This window comes from Erythrolamprus reginae, chromosome 2, assembly GCF_031021105.1.
Source record: "Erythrolamprus reginae isolate rEryReg1 chromosome 2, rEryReg1.hap1, whole genome shotgun sequence".
NCBI lineage: Eukaryota > Metazoa > Chordata > Lepidosauria > Squamata > Dipsadidae > Erythrolamprus > Erythrolamprus reginae.
The window spans coordinates 333,486,561-333,501,970 of NC_091951.1; the positions used below are offsets into that span (position 1 = coordinate 333,486,561).

A 15,410-nucleotide genomic window follows, 5' to 3' on the forward strand; every position below is an offset into this window, starting at 1 on the left:
AATCACATTTTTTATTTCTCAGTGATTTACACAAAAATTCCACAGCATTATTGTGGAGGCAAAACAGGATTCCATATGATGCATCTTGTATGCATGGAGATATGACATACAATTGCATTTCCTTGATTTCAATGCAGCGGTAGTTCTTGACTTACCGCCACTTATTTAGCAAGCGTTATCACAGCAATGAAAAAATGAGCATGCAGTTATTGTGATTTTGACCATCCTATGAGAGAAGCTGCAGACACTTAATGATTCCACGGTTTACTTAACAATAGCAACGATTCGCTTATCAAACATGACAAAATTGGATATACTGTAATACCTCGTCTTACAAACTTAATTGGTGCCGGAAGGTGGTTCGTAAGGCGAAAAGTTCGTAAGACGAAACAATGTTCGAAACATTTAAATATATTAAAGGGTTAAATAAGGTTCAGGAGGGAAGTATTTTTAATAGGAAAGTGAAAATATTATTTTACTGAAAGAGTAGTAGATCCTTGGAACAAACTTCCAGCAGACGTGGTAGATAAATCCACAGTAACTGAATTTAAACATGCCTGGGATAAACATATATCCATCCTAAGATAAAATACAGAAAATAGTATAAGGGCAGACTAGATGGACCATGAGGTCTTTTTCTGCCGTCAGACTTCTATGTTTCTATGTTTCCCATAGGAAACAATGTAAAAGCGATTAATGCATGCAAGGGGGGGGGGGAATCGCAAAATGGCGCTCCGCTGGGCGCTGCCGCCCAGCTATCACCTTTTAAAACAGCCGGGGGGCTTCTCGGCCGAAACGTGGCCTCCAGGAAGGACGTCTTCGTGACGTCAAAGCTCCGCCCATAGAATTCCCTATTGGGATTCCCCACCTCCGTTTCAGCCTCCAGATCGGCCGAACATGCCACTGCCAATCGCAAAAATGGCGCTCTGCCGGCCACCGCCGCCCGGCTGTAACCTTCTGAAACAGCCGGGTGCTTCTCGGCGGCCTACGGAACCCAAACCCGAACTTTTGCTGAACTTCCAGGTTCGGAGTTCAGGAGAACGCCGAGAAGCCCCTCAGCTGTTTCAGAAGGTGACAGCCAGGCGGCGGCGCTTCTCAGCTTTCTCCCGAACCCAAAAAGTTCGGGTTTGGGAGAAAGCCGAGAAGCCCCCCGGCTTTTAAAAAAGGTGACAGCCGGGCGGCAGCACCCAGGGGAGCACCATTTTGCGATCTGCGGTGGGTTCGTAAGCCGGGAAAAGTTCGTAAGAAGAGGCAAAAAATTTCCAAACCCCGGGTTCGTATCTCGAGATGTTCGTATCTCGAGGGGTTCGTATCACGAGGTACCACTGTACCTCACTTAACAATCACCTTACTTAGCAATGGGAATTCTAGTCCCAACTGTGCTCATAAATCAAGGACTATCTATATGTTATTTACCTATAAAGACCTACATGGCTTAGGACCGGATTATTTATGGGACCGCTTTCTGCCTCACACATCCCAGCGACCAATCAGATCCCACAGAGTCGGCCTATTCCGGGTACCTTCAGCTAAACAATATTGGTTAGCAGGACCACAGGCAGGCCCTTCTCTGTGGTGGCTCCCGCATTCTGGAACCAGCTTTCCCTGGAGATTCGTACTGCCCCCACTTTTGTGGCCTTCCGAAAGGCCCTAATAACATGGCTTTGTCGGCAGGCCTGGGAAGACCATTGAGCATTGACACCTGCTTTTTTCTAATTGTGGTATGATTGTGAGATGAATGTTTTTTGTTATGGGGGTTTTAACTTTCGTATCGTATTTTATTGCCGATCGCTGCCCTGAGTCCATGAGGAAATGGGTGACATATAAATGCAATAAAACAAACATAGAAACAAACATACGTAGGCGAAGGACAAAAAGCAAGGGGTGGAAACTAATCAAGGAGAGAAGCAACTTAGAACTAAAGAGAAATTTCCTGACAGAATTATTAATCAGTGCAATAGCTTGTCCCCAGAAGTTGCAAATGTTCCAACACTTTTAAAGAAGATGCTAGATAACCATTTGTCTGAAGTGGTGTAGGGTTTCCTGCCTTAGCAAGGGGTTGGACTAGAAGACCTCCAAGGCCCCTTCCAACTCTGTTATTCTATTCCTCTATTCTATATTCCCTCCTGCAAATACTGACCATCAGGGCCTAAATAGCTTCGAAAGCTAATGCGCTCTCTTTCTGCCATCTAAAATGCAACCATCTGTGAGTTCAATTCCCAGGAGAGGGTTTGAATCCATAGAATAACATCTGTCTACTGACATCTGATGAATCCCGAAGAGGATGAACCTGGTCACATGATGCCTGCCTCCTGGTGATCAATATAACATTTTCTCCTAATGTGATCCAGATTTTTTGGGGTGGGTGGGTTGCACATAGGCTAACCAGTGGCAATAATTTGAGGAAAGTTATTATTAAACACTTTTATCCTCTTCATCAGCCACAAAGAAAGGAAGAATTCCCAGAGCTTTACAAGGTCAATAACAAGTCCACAAACCGAAGAGTAGAGATTAACTGGAAGACAAAACACAAAAGGTAAAGAACTCAGTGGGAGGAAAAAGCAGATTAATTGCAGAAGTTTTATGATCTGCTGGAATATTCCAGAAGAGGAGGAGCTGAAATCTGATGATCTTGCAATAAAAATCACCCCAGTTTATTATATTTTTTTTCTACTAGTATATTATTGGAACTATATTTTGAAACTAGCAGGAAATACTTTCCTGGCCATATCTTAATTAAACAGGTTCATATCTCAAGCCCATTGTTTCGAAAGGTTGCAGAATGTATTTTCAAATCCCATTACAGCTAGCCCATTCCATATCATGTACAAGTCACATATGCTTTATATCCATTTTTGACAGAGGAAGCATCATGGCAGACATGTGTTCAAATCCCCATCTCTCTGCCTAACTTTTCTCACAAGATTGCTGCAAAAATAAAGTGAATTGGGCAAAGCCACTTCACAGAATCACAGCTCCTGGTAGGTTCAAAATACAGTGGTACCTCTACTTAAGAACTTTTCTAGATAAGAACCAGGTGCTCAAGATTTTTTTGCCTCTACTTAAGAACCATTTTCTACTTAAGAACCCGAGCCAGAAAAAATTTCCCAGGAAATTTGAGAGCGGCATGAAGGCCCGGCCAGTTTCCTGCCATTCCCCTTTTTATCCCGGCCATCTCGGGCTTTTCGGTTGCGTTTAAGGAGGGTTTGGCAGCCCAGAGCGAACGGAGCGTTTTCCTTTCTCTGGGCGCTTGGAGAGGGAATAAATCTGGAGGACAGAAGGAAAAGGGGGGACATGATCGAAACATTTAAATATGTTAAAGGTTTAAATAAGGTCAAGGAGGGAAGTATTTTTAATAGGAAAGTGAACACAAGAACAAGGGGACACAATCTGAAGTTAGTTGGGGGAATGATCAAAAGCAACATGAGAAAATATTATTTTACTGAAAGAGTAGTAGATCCTTGGAACAAACTTCCAGCAGACGTGGTAGATAAATCCACAGTAACTGAATTTAAACATGCCTGGGATAAACATATATCCATCCTAAGATAAAATACAGAAAATAGTATAAGGGCAGACTAGATGGACCATGAGGTCTTTTTCTGCCATCAGACTTCTATGTTTCTAAACCACTTCGCTGTGGTGACTCCCTCGCGCTGCCTCCCATACATCCAGCACGAGCTTGCCTCCCGGAGCATCTGAGCACGGAAAAGCAAAAAGGGGCGCTCACCTCAACTTCTTCTTTTGGCAGTGACTGTCCTCCTCCTCCTCTTCCTCCTCCTCCTCCCACCCAAATTCCAAGCTTTTATTTCTTTCCTAATGAGTTCGCACGCATTTGCTTTTACATTGATTCCTATGGGAAAAATTGCTTCTACAGTACTTACAAACTTTTCTACTTAAGAACCTGGTCACGGAACGAATTAAGTTCTTAAGTAGAGGTACCACTGTACAGTAGATTGAATATCTGTCTAAGAAATACATTCTGAACAAGCAATTTCACTCCATGTATACAAACAGACAAACCATGATTGCTTGTGTAAAAGATCCGAATATAGAATATGCCAAAATGTTTTCATTTCCTCCAAACACTGCTTTCACTTTGAGTTGATATTAAAGGATAATTCTTGTAATGAGTCTTAAACCAGTTAAGATCTGCTGCCAGTGGGTGGTTCCATCAATTCGCCTTGGGCCTGTTCTTGCACTAACACAGCTCCCTTGCCAACCTAAATTTCTAAGCTTGTCAAATATAACATGCAGCACCATATTCTCTTCCACGCCTACTCTTCATGTGGGCCATATAAGTTGGGCACTGTTTATTTTCAATTACATCAGATGGTTCCCTACTTAAGGGAGGGTAGGGAAGAGATTTTTAAGCCAAAATTCTGCAACCTAGAAATGTACTGGATTTTAATTCCCAGTATGAGAGCTGAACTTCCAATCATCTGGAACGCAGGACTCATAGGAAGCAACTATGACGATTTCCATATTTTTTGTATGGAGAGTATTGTTATTTTAAGAGCCAATTTGGTGTACTGGCTAAAACAGATTAGAAACTAGGAGACCATGAATTCTACTCCAGTCTTAAGCACATTCAACTGGGTACTTTGAGCCAGCCAGTGACCAATGGTAGATGATGAGACTTTCTTACCCATCATCCTTGGTTTAAAGGAAATGAAGAGTGCTTCCCCAGCCAAATTTCAAACTTCCCTCTCTTTTTTAAAAAAAATTCCAATTAAAGCCAAATTAAATCCAATGAATTGTAACAAATTAATGAAATTAATAAAGAGCAACTCAATCTGTGTCCCTCTAGCCGATAAAGTTGGAAAAACTTGAGTTCAGCTGGAGGAAGAGGCATGGCCAAAGAATGAGGAGATAACCCATGCTTAGACTCTCCATAGGAGCAAACGAAAAAACTACTGTATTTTTTGGAGTATACAACGCACCTCCCCCCCCCTCCAAGAAAAAGAGGGTGGAAATGTCTTATATACCGAATACAGCCTTTTGGGGGCTTTCTGAAGCACTGTCCCCGCATCCCATTTTTTGAAAATTCCAATAATGGGGTGCATAGAGGGCTTGGGAGGCCTGCAGTGTGCTCCTGGGGGCTAGGGAAGGCAAAATTGCCCCCATTTTTTGCTAAAAAGGGGGGAATTTTTGCCTTTCCCCAGCCCCAGAAGGACTCTGTGGGCCTCCCAATCCCTCCACATGCCCTGTTTTTTGCAAAAATGGGAACATTTTTGCAAATAGGGTGTGTGCAGAGGGCTTGGGAGGCCTGCAGATTGCTTCTGGTAGCTGCAGGAAGCCAAAAGCAGTTTTTCCGGAAAATGGGCAAAAAAGGGCCTTTTTTTTTTTTTTTTGCAAAAACTGGAACATTTTTGCCTTCTCACAGCTGCCAGAAGCACACTGCAGGCCTCCCAAATTCTCCGTGCACTCTGTTTTTTTGAAAAAATGGGTGAAAAATGGGCCCTGCAGAGTACTCCTGAGGGCCGGAGATGACAAAAACTTTGAAATCTTGGTGTGTCTTATATACCGGTACATCTTGTAGTCTGAAAAATAGGGTAGTAAAGAAGCCAACCTCTACAATTCTTTGACAGGACAATGGAGACTAATGGCCTGGGAAAGGGAAAGGATTCCAAATGAGCAGGGTTTTTTCTTTAGAAGTTGTAGGCTACTTTCTTTCAACCAGAGAAAAGGAAATATTCAAAGTCTGGATATAAAAGAATTGTCTAAAGGATTTCTTCTACATTGACATCAAAATGAACAAAATTCTTTTGTAAAGTACAGAAGCCTTTACTGACTTGTACTCAACAACGTTATAATAGCAATAGCACTTAGACTTATATACTGCTTCATAGTGCTTTTACAGCCCTCTCTAAGCGGTTCACAGAATCAGCATATGGCCCCCAACAATCTGGGTCCTCATTTTACCCACTTTGGAAAGATGGAAGGCTAAGTCAACCTTGAGCCGGTGGTTAGATGTGAACTGCTGAAATACAGCTAAAAGTTAGCTGAAGTAGCCTGCAATGCTGCACTCTAACCACAACGCCACCCGGGCTCTTTGCTTTGTGTAATTCACAGAAATATGCAAATCAGTTTTATGGAAGATCAGGTATAAAGCTGGAACTAGGAAACCCAGATCCAAGTCCACATGCAATTCGAATCTGACAGTGTCACTAAGCCACAATTTTCAAAATTGTGGTCTTTTGATAAAATCATAATTGGTTTACACACGTGCAAATCCAAAACCAAAGGAACCCCACATTGGTTTAGAGTCGCTATCTCTTGTACAACCTATCTCAAAAACTGTTGTTGTGGGGAATAATGTTAGAAGAGGCAACTATCCTGAACCTGTGGGAGGAAAAACAGGTTATCTAATGAATAAATGAAATATAACCAAATAAGATAAAGCTGCACCAACTTAAAATGGCTAGTTTTAACAGGTTCATGCACATATTTCTATAATTTCTTTAGAGAATTTGCATTTGTTATAAACCAACAATTTACAATTTTTGAATGAATTAAGGAGAGTCATTCAAACTGACTCCTCTAGTTTCAGCCCCTCTCTTAAAAAGACAATTTTTCTGAATCTATTACTGTAATTTACAAAGTTTTTGTGCCATATCAGAGTATATGGGTAGTCCTCACTTAATGATGACTATGTATGAGGTTGCTTAGTGATGTTCAAAGTTACAACACCCCTCCCCTAATGGTACTTATGACATGGTTCCAGAGTGGGACGTGACTGCATTATGGCTAGTCACAGCATTCCAGTTACATAATTTTTATTTATTTATTTTATTTTATTGGATTTTTATCCTGCCTCTCCGAGGACTTGATTTATGACCATCATGACTTACGTTGGAGAACCTGCACTTCATTACGGTGTTTTAAGTCAAGAGCTACTTATAGAGTTTCCAAAGCAATTAAAAATGCTTTGCCAATTACAGAGTAGCAGCAATATCAGAAAAGCTGCTTTTTAGGCACAACGAATCATCTTTCCAACTTCCTTTTTGAATTCATACAGATTTTTTCAAATCAGAAAAGCTTAGTTTATTAGAAGGTTCGACATACATTAACATTTAGATACTACAGCCACTCGAGGAATAATTCAATAAAATGATCAGAAAGGAAATGCAAGCTAGGGAGAAAAGCACCCCTTCTCAAAATGAATGAAGCCTATTTCAAAGAGAAACATAGAAACATAGAAGACTGACGGCAGAAAAAGACCTCATGGTCCATCTAGTCTGCCCTTATACTATTTCCTGTATTTTATCTTAGGATGGATATATGTTTATCCCAGGCATGTTTAAATTCAGTTACTGTGGATTTACCAACCACGTCTGCTGGAAGTTTGTTCCAAGGATCTACTACTCTTAGTAAAACCAACAAGTGAGAATAAATACAACCATCAATTGTCCTCTGGTCCATTATGGACGGGTGTGTTCTAACTCCAACAGTTCTCATCATGAAGCTCTGTATTTTGAACAACTCTCTTCCAAACAAACTCCCTTTAAGCTTTGCTGTCACTTTCAGCTACTGTATTTGCCAACCGTGAAATGCAAAATGAAAGGATGGCTGAAAGTGATGCGATTGTGTCCTCAATTAACACAGCAATCTTCGAGAATTTGTTTTGCAAAAACGTACCAGCAGCACCTCCACTGGCATTTAACAGCAAAGGAGAAAAACTGGAGAGAATTTATCCTGCCTCAATAGACTAGAAATTATAGGAAATGGACTTGCACATCATTCCTAGTGTGGCTTCCAGGTTTTGGGAATCCAGCTTTTGTGGTTTATTCCACAAACCAAAGATTAGAACTCTACATGTACCCAGGCTTCGGGTACATCTCAATTTATGACTGGTCGCTTAGCAACCATTCAACATTCTGATTCCCATTGTTATCAACTCAAAAAAGGGACAAGGCCTAGTTTCCAAGTTGAAACATTGTCCTCCCAGTCATGTGACTGGAGTTTGCGTGCTTAGCCTGCATTTATGCCCATTTGCAATGCCCCGTAACCACAATTGACAACACTGTTTAATTAGAATCTGGTATTTACTCTCAGCTTCTGGCAAAAACTGCACATAGTGAACAATTGGTTCAGTAAACGACATGGTCCTAAAAACAGGTCCGGTCACATGGTAGCCCACTTTACGATACTTACTTACTTGCTTATTTATTTATGTCAAGTATGTATTGGTAGTATACAAAGATATAACAATGTTTATATACATGATACTAGTGAGAGAGGAGACATTAGGATAGGGGACAGAAGACACGTCCCTTACTGACCTCCTAGGAATCGGGAGAGGTCAACAGTGGATAGTCTAAGGGTAAAGTTTTGGGGGTTAGGTGATGATACTACAGAGTCAGGTAGTGAGTTCCATGCATCAACTACTCGGTTACTAAATGTTTAGGCTCAAATGCAATTGTAAGTCAAGGACTACCTGTATAAAGAAGCACTTTACAGCTCCTTGTAAACATTTGGACCTAGTAAAAGAGTTTGAAAAGTATTCTGAAAAGATACATGCATATCATACAAAATATAATTAAATAGGTTATGACTCTCCTGCTCACAAGCCAAGATTGCTTTTGTGTAGGGTAAGAAAGTAGGAACTCCCCAAGATTAGTGTCTATGGAGATTTTCAGACATCCAGGTCATGGTCCCAAAGATTAAAGATTACAGCTGCTCCGAAAAATCATCAAAGTCTTAATGAAATGAGGATCCATTTGAAAGCCTGAATCAGCACAAATCTCTCATGCAATAGAAACATAGAAACATAGAAACATAGAAGACTGACGGCAGAAAAAGACCTCTTGGTCCATCTAGTCTGCCCTTTTACTATTTCCTGTATTTTATCTTAGGATGGATATATGTTTATCCCAGGCATGTTTAAATTCAGTTACTGTGGATTTACCAACCACGTCTGCTGGAAGTTTGTTCCAAGGATCTACTACTCTTTCAGTAAAATAATATTTTCTCATGTTGCCTTTGATCTTTCCCCCAACTAACTTCAGATTGTGTCCCCTTGTTCTTGTGTTCACTTTCCTGTTAAAAACACTTATCAGACCCTGCACAAACCCTGCATTTCTTATTTTAATATTTCTAATGCTCAAGCACTGGAGACAAAAACACATGAAAAATGGTTATAGGAACTGGACATGGCTATTATGGAGGGGAGGGAAATTAAGGGTGACAGTATTCCAGCATTTAAGGAGCTGCCACAATGAAGAGAAGGGCAACTTGTTTTCCAAAGCACCGCAAGAAACAATGAAAGGAAAATAATCAAGGAGAGAAACAACCTGGGATTAAATAGAAACTCCCTAATAGCGAGGCCAATCAACCAGTGGAACAGCTTTGCCTTCGAAAGTTGTGGGTGCTTTACTACTGGAGGCTTTTTAAAGAAGAAACTGGACTGCCACTTGTCTGAAATGGTACAGGGTCTCCTGCTTGAACAAGGGGTTGGACTAGGAATAGAGATCTCCAACTGTGTCAACTTTAAGCCTGGTGGACTTCAACTCCCAGAATTCTCCAGTCCCCTTTGCTCTTTGGGAAATTCTGGGAGTTGAGGTCCACCAGGCTTAAAATTACCAAGGTTGGAGATTTCCCTGCTTTATGGGATAGACAAGGATTGTCCACACAAGTGTGGGCAATACTTTATCGCAGGGGTCTCAAACCTTGACAACTTTAAGCCTGGCAGACTTCAACTCCCAGAATTCCCCCCCCCCCAGTTTTGCTGGCTGGGGAATTCTGGGAGTTGAAGTCCACCAGGCTTAAAGTTGACACAGTTGGAGACCCCTTGCTTTATTGGACACAAATGTGGACAATACTTTAGTGCAAAGCTTTTCTGGCTGGAGAATTCTGGGAATTGAAGTCTACCAAGCTTAAAGTCACCATGGTTGGAGACCCCTGGACTAGAAGACCTCCATGTTCCCTTCCAGCTCTATTCTGGTCAATCTGAATTTCCTTAGAGCCCTCCAAAAGCTTCTCCAGGAATTATGAGGCGGTGGAGCTGTCAATTTTTTTTCAAAAGTGCCCCCCCCCCCCTGCTTTCTCTAGCTCAGTGTTTCCCAACCTTGACAACTTGAAGATATCTGGACTTCAACTCTCAGAATTCTGGGAGTTGAAGTCCAGATATCTTCAAGTTGCCACGGTTGGGAAACACTGCTCTAGGGAAGGTCGGGCCAAAGGTTGGCCGGAGTCATCCGGGAGGCTTTCTGAGGGAAGGGAGGCTTTCCCCTCTCGGTGGGTCGGGGAGAGCAGGGAGGTGAAAGCAGCGGGCCAACCCCTCCCTTCCCGCAGGGCAACATTTTCCCCCACCCGCTCCCGCCGGGACTCCGAAGGTTGTTGCCTCAGCCGCCACAGAACAAAAGGGCGGGGAGAGCGCGACTTTCAAGCCGAGGCGCCGACGGAGGGGGAGGGGGGAAGATTCGTTCGCCCACTCGGACGTCGCCCCCTCCTGTTCCAGTTTATTATTTATTTGTTTGTTTTGCGAAGTACGTATTGGTGGTATACAAAGACAGAATAATATTTATATACATGATACTAGTAAAAAGAGAAACATTAAGACAGGGGACGGAAGGCACGCTGGTGCACTTACGCACGTCCAGCGAAGGACTCCCCGCCGCCCCGCAAAGAGAAGAATTGCACGACATGAGGTGATTGTATTAACGGGATTTTAAACTGTATTTAACACTACATTTTTATTGCTGTAAGTCGCCAGAGCCCTTCGGGAGCGGGGGGCATACATATACATACATATATACACGCACACACTAACTAACTAACTAACTAACTAACTAACTAACTATTTATTTATTCATTTGTCCAATACACAAATGCATAGGAAGAAAAATAGACATGTAGTAATATATATAAGAGTAAAGTGAACTTAGAGGAGAGGATATATGAAAGAAAATATGTATGATAAGCGAGAGAAAGGAAAGACAATTGGACAGGGGGCGAAAGGCACACTAACTAACCAACCAACCAACCAACCAACCAAGCAATGTTCCCCATCTCTGCGTGATCCCCTTGCAGTACTTTTCCTTAATCCAACACGAAGAGTATCCCATTCTCTCTCGGGGTTTTTTCCCCTCTCTCTCCCCGTAGTCTACCGGTACGCACTGGACCGCAAAAAACCCCCCCACCGTTGCTTTCCAGAGGATAATGGAGCTTGTAGTCCAATCTAAGAGCAAAAAACATCTTTTTCCTTATCTCATATCCCCAGTTTAAAAGAAAAATGCCCGGAACCGGCCCCGCCTAAATTGCACGAGAATTTAACCGGCTCGGGCATCTTCCTCCTCTTTCCTTTTTTCTGCCCCTCCAGTTTCACAGCCAGTTCTTTCTCTGCAGGACTTTGCCAGACAATGCAAGCCATTCATAGTCTCGCTCGCTCGCTCACTCCTTCTCGGGCCGTCAAAAGTCTCCTCTCCCCCCACCCTCCCAAATAACTACAAAAAGGGGCAAAAAGAGCAATAGCATTTAGACTTATAAACCGCTTCGCAGTGTTTTTACAGCCCTCTCTGAGCGGTTTACAGAGAATCAGCCTATGCCCCCCCCCACCCATCTGGGTCCTCGTTTTACCCACCTCGGAAGGATGGATGGCGAGCGAGGAGGAACGAAGACTTGTGTGAAAATCCTCCAGCCCAGGGGAGAGGAAGCTCGATCCCAAAGTTCCCACCGACGCTACTCACCCCATGGAAAGATCGTCTGCACCCTGTTGCTAGTTGGATGCCGGTGTCGGCTTGCAAACCGCTCCGAGCGGCGCTTTCGGACACGCAGGAGGCGGATTTTGTCGGCTTTGCTAAATGTAGGGGGAGTCCCGTTGTCTCTTTCCTCCACCCGTCTCGGCGCTCGCTTCTGCTACGGGGCGGCTGTTACTATTCCCCGCTCGCCCGTTTGCTTGTTTGCAAGCTGCTTGGCTCCCTCACTCCGAGCCACGCGCGCCCGCGCATATGCTGAGCCTCGAAAATTACTTCTCGGCGTTCTAAAATGCCCCGGAGTGGGCGGGGGAATGACGTCACGGCGGAACCACGTGATGCGTGAAAGGCGGCGGCGCTGCTCCGCCTGGGGGAAGGCGGGAGGGGGCGGACTCGCGTGGTGCTGGGTGTGAGGCGCTTTGCCTCAGGACAAGGGGTCGCTTAGGTGCTTCGCGCGGTCTCTCAGCCTCCCCTCCCCTCCGCTTATTCGGTCCTTGGTATATATTTCGTGGCTTGGCGGGGCCGTCGGGATTGGACTTCTTGGGAATTCGTTTCTGCTGGTGGGGAGAGTCCCCCCCCCCAAACCACGTTCCTCAGCCGATAAAAACGCCCCAGGAGCGCCTGGGTTTGTGCCTCCTGTAAGGCTGGCGAAGCAGGTCGTCGTCGTGCACCGAAGTCGCCTTAAATCTTTGCGTATCCAAAATAAAACGAGGTCTCCGGCTTTGCCAACTTTAAGCCTGGGGGACTTCGATTCACAGAATCCCCCAAAGAGCAAAGCTGGCTGGGGAATTTTAGGAGTTGAAGTCTAACAAGGCTTCAATTGCCAAGGTTGGATTGGAGACCCCTGCAATAAGGTAGAATAGAATAGAATACAATTTTATTGGGAATTTGTCTTGGTGCATATGTTCTCAGCGTACATAAAAGAAAAAGATACATTTGTCAAGAATCATGTGGTACAACACTTAATGACTGTCATAAGGGTCAAATAAGCAATGAAGAAACTATTAATAAAAAAATCTTAGGATACAAGCAACAAGTTACAGTCATACAGTCCTAAGTGGGAGGAAAAGGGTGATAGGAATAATGAGAAAAACTAGTAGAAATAGAAGTGCAGATTTAGTAAAAAGTCTTGACAGTGTTGAGGGAGTTATTTGTTTAGTAGAGTGATGGCGTGATGGGAAAAAACTGTTCTTGTGTCTAGTCTTGGCGTGCAGTGCTCTGTAGCAAAGTTTGGAGGGTAGGAGTTGAAACAGTTTATGTCCAGAACGTGAGGGGTCAGTAAATATTTTCACAGCCCTCTTTTTTACTCATGTAGTACACAGGTCCTCAGTGGAAGGCAGGTTGGCAGCAATTGTTTTTTTTTTGCAGTTCTGATTATCCTCAAGTCTGTGTCAGTCCTGTTGGGTTGCAGCACCAAACCAGACAGTTATAGAGGTGCAGGTGACAGACTCAATGATTCCTCTATAGAAGGATCCCAATTGCCATTTTATTTTCCTGTTCTGTTCTGTTGTCCTTCCGTTTTATCATTCCGTCCCATTTCCATTCTCTGTATTCTGTTCCATTCCATACTTATTTTCTATTCTATTCCTATTCCATTCCCTCCCCCTTCTATGATTCTATTCCCATTCCCCATGTTCTGTTCTACTCTATTCTACTCTACTCTGCTCTGTGCTACTCTTTTCTTTTGCCTAATCTGATGATATTCAGATGATTAATTGATCATCATTTTCAATTCCTGGTGACCATACAGATTTTCCCCAAAAAGCTATCTATCTAACATGTCAACAGTCTCTATCCCTCAACAGTATACCTGTCATCACTAGTGTAGCAATACATTTAGACATATACCGCTTCACAGTGCTTTACAACCCACTCTAAGCAGTTTACCGAGAGAAAGCATATTGCCCCCAACAATCTGGCTGGCAGCTGGTGATCAGCAGAAGTAGCTGGCAGTACTGCACTCTAACCACTGCACCACCAAGGTTGTTAAACTATAATTGAAGCCATCCACCATGACAATTGTGATCTCTTTCCTTCCATCTTTTCCACCATTGGAGTCTTCTCTAGAGAGCTGGGTCCTTGGATGTTATGTCTGAACTAGGATTGTCTGAACTTGAGCGTTTTATGCTTGAGTGAAAACTTGGTTGATTGGTTCAATGATCCATTGGTTTGCTTTCTTGGCTCTCCTGGGCATTGTCAGAAATCTCCGACATCAAAAACATCAATACTTTTTCTATCTTGTTTCTTTAAACTCCAACTTTTGCTTCTAGAATAGAATAGAATAGAATTTTATTGGCCAAGTGTGATTGGACACACAAGGAATTTGTCTTGGTGCATATGCTCTCAGCGTACATAAAATAAAATATACATTTGTCAAAAATCATGTGGTACAACACTTAATGATTGTCATAGGGGTCAAATAAGCAATAAAGAAGCAATATTAATAAAAATCTTAGGATATAAGCAACAAGTTACAGTCAACATGGGAGGAAATGGGTGATAGGAATGATGAGAAAAACTAGTAGAATAGAAGTGCAGATTTAGTAGAAAGTCTGACAGTGTTGAGAGAATTATTTGTTTAGCAGAGTGATGGCGTTCGGAAAAAAAACTGTTCTTGTGTCTAGTTGTCTTGGTGTGCAGTGCTCTGTAGCGACGTTTTGAGGGTAGGAGTTGAAACAGTTTGTGTCCAGGATGCGAGGGGTCAGTAAATATTTTCCCCACCCTCTTTTTGACTCGTGTAGTATACAGGTCCTCAATGGAATGAGGTTGGCAGCAATTGCTTGCAGATTCTCAATTTTATGGGGGTCAGGGTTCAAGGCATTTGAATATCATCTCCAACATCTTCATGGCTGCTCCACCAAATATTATCTATAAAGCATTTCTTGACTGCTTGTTACTTTGTTGTTGATAGTTGATCCTAAAAGATGCCCATCACTTTGATATTTCCATTATCATTTCTAAGTCTACTTTTTTTTTCCTGTTCAGGTGTTTTGGAATTACAATTTTCAATTAAACTTCTCCCCCTGTTTATAGATTTCACTTTGGAATTTGGCATGAGACAAATTATTTCAGGATGCCATTAGGTGCTATAGCAGAATCCTGGATTTTCAGATTCAAGTCCACGAAGCTCAGTCGTCAAAGCTCCCCAGATAAGTTTAGGTCAAGCACACCTTAGTTCTACTTACCTCACAGGATTATTGTGAGGATAACACCGAATAGGGTACCCCTGTGCACTCCAATCTCCTGCTTTGAAAGAAAGCTGGGATTGAAAGGAATGGATGCTTAAACCAGAATAATAAATGGCTGCAAATAAATTACAAAGCTTCCGTAGTACTTCCTATTTAAATCAGCAGGGATTAATTCTAAGTAAACATGCATAAAACCAGGCTGCAGAAATAAAACAGCGGCTGAGGCTGGGAGAAACATTGAAATAAGAGTTCGTTGGAATTGTTTGGAATGACACACACAAGTGCTGGCCTGGTTCATCTGCAAAAATTGTATTTTAACTCTGATTCATATATAATGAATCACTGGCCCCCTCAGAGAAGGTTCACAACTTGGGCGTCCTCCTTGACCCACAGCTCACATTAGAGAAACATCTTTCAGCTGTGGCGAGGGGGGCGTTTGCCCAGGTTTGCCTTGTGCACCAGTTGCGACCCTACTTGAACCGGGAGTCACTGCTCATAGTCTCATGCCCTCATCACCTCGAAACTC

The 15,410-nt window shown here is 42.8% G+C and overlaps 1 protein-coding gene across 6 annotated transcripts in view; it reads right to left on the reverse strand.

Annotated features, from left to right (window-relative positions):
* Positions 1-12,004, reverse strand: part of RAI14 (retinoic acid induced 14) — a 193,476-nt gene extending 181,472 nt beyond the window's left edge. For 2 of the 6 annotated variants that reach the window (XM_070743458.1, XM_070743454.1), the window contains exon 1: positions 11,691-12,004. The gene's annotated coding sequence lies outside the window, so the exon portion shown is untranslated. Of the gene's footprint in view, positions 1-11,584 lie in introns of all 6 variants that reach the window. The other 4 variants (XM_070743456.1, XM_070743459.1, XM_070743457.1 and 1 more) reach the window with 4 other exon arrangements.
* Positions 12,005-15,410: the final 3,406 nt, after the last annotated feature.